Genomic DNA, 1,540 nt, shown 5'->3' with positions numbered 1-1,540 from the left:
GAGAGAGAGAGAGAGAGATGAGAGAGAGGTGGGAGAAAGGGACGAGGGGAGTGAGGAGAGGAGAGATGAGGGGAGAAGGAAGGAGAAGGAAGATGGGGAGAGAGGGAAAGGGAATGGGAAGTGAGGAGAGAAGAGAGGGGGAGAGAAGTGAGGAGAGGAGAGATGAGGGGAGGCGAGGAGAGAGGGGAAGAGAGGGAAAGGGGGAGAGGGGGAGAGGAAAGAGAGAGAGAGAAAGTTGGAACACACTGTAAGTGCTTACAACCCTCCGAAATGCAATAAATAAGCAAATAAATAGATAAAGAACATGTCGCTGGCGTTATCTATATCTCACACACGAGAGATAAAGCTTCCCAAAGGTAATCTGCGGCTCCGGAAAATCTCTCCCAAGTCTTGTTCGGGAATTACTCGGCGAGAGAGATAAAAACTCGTGACTCACCGAAAGAATTTGATTCATCCCTTTGCCATAGTGACGTATGAGGGGGCGTAGCGCATGTAGGACGCCAGAGATATGTAGTACAAGAGTCACCAGCTGTTAAAAGGTGGAGTAAATTGCGCAAGGATTGTGTTGGTCGCGAATGGAGGGCTTCAGGCGGCTGCGAGACACGCCGTGCGCTTGGCTTGCGGCGCTTGTTTTACACCGCTGTTTGACGGGCGAGCGTAACTCTTGCGCTAATGAAATTTAATCGTTGTTTATAATTATTCTTGTTTTCACTGGATACCTGGTTGTATTTCCTAAAGAAAAAGGTGGTTGGTTTAGATTCAGTGGGATTGATATTTCACATGAAATAAATTCTGGTTGTGATTATTTGATTGTTATTTATATTTATTTTTTAATTGGATACCTGGTTGTATTTCCCAAAGAAAAAGGTGGTTGGTTTAGATTCAGTGGGATTGATATTTCACATGAAATAAATCCTGGTTGTGGTCTTTAACTGCTATTGATTTAGGCGGACAGTCACTCTCCTATTGTCTCAGGCGACCGTTAATCTTTTCAAAAGTCGGCTCAGACTTAATAGTTCAACACCGTCTTTCATTGCTATATAACGTTGCTCTTTATTCAAATGACCGTTTAACGAATTGTTTTGATTTCAATCTTTCGAGTATCGCTAACCGCTACTTCACTTGGCATTTGAATCGACTTTCTGTTGCTTTGATCCTGCAGTCACTTGATCTAATCCTCTGTTGAACCGGCCTACAGTTCTCCGGGTCTTTGATTCTCCTGCAACTTGTTTTCACTTGGGATCGAATATCTTGGAAGTGCTTTTGAGAGCAAATGCAATCAGAACAATGTTGCGAATTCGCTTTCCACCGACAATGCTCCCGTTCATTACGTAAGCATGAATGAATGTGCATATTTCTCTACCTGTGCGTGTATAAGGCTTGAGGTGAGAGAGGAGACAAGAGCGAATGAGTCATTCCTACCAGCTGGCTTCGTGTGGTTCTTAATGTCGTCTGCATTCTGGGCTCGCCGTGCTACCTCCCGGAGTCATTTGTTCTGCTCGCTCGGGGTTCGAAGCTGATCCGGTCATGGGGTATTTGC

Source organism: Penaeus vannamei, chromosome 29, assembly GCF_042767895.1.
Source record: "Penaeus vannamei isolate JL-2024 chromosome 29, ASM4276789v1, whole genome shotgun sequence".
Classification (NCBI taxonomy): domain Eukaryota; kingdom Metazoa; phylum Arthropoda; class Malacostraca; order Decapoda; family Penaeidae; genus Penaeus; species Penaeus vannamei.
The sequence above is the reverse complement of the archived record's forward strand: the minus strand, read 5'-3'. Positions refer to the sequence as shown.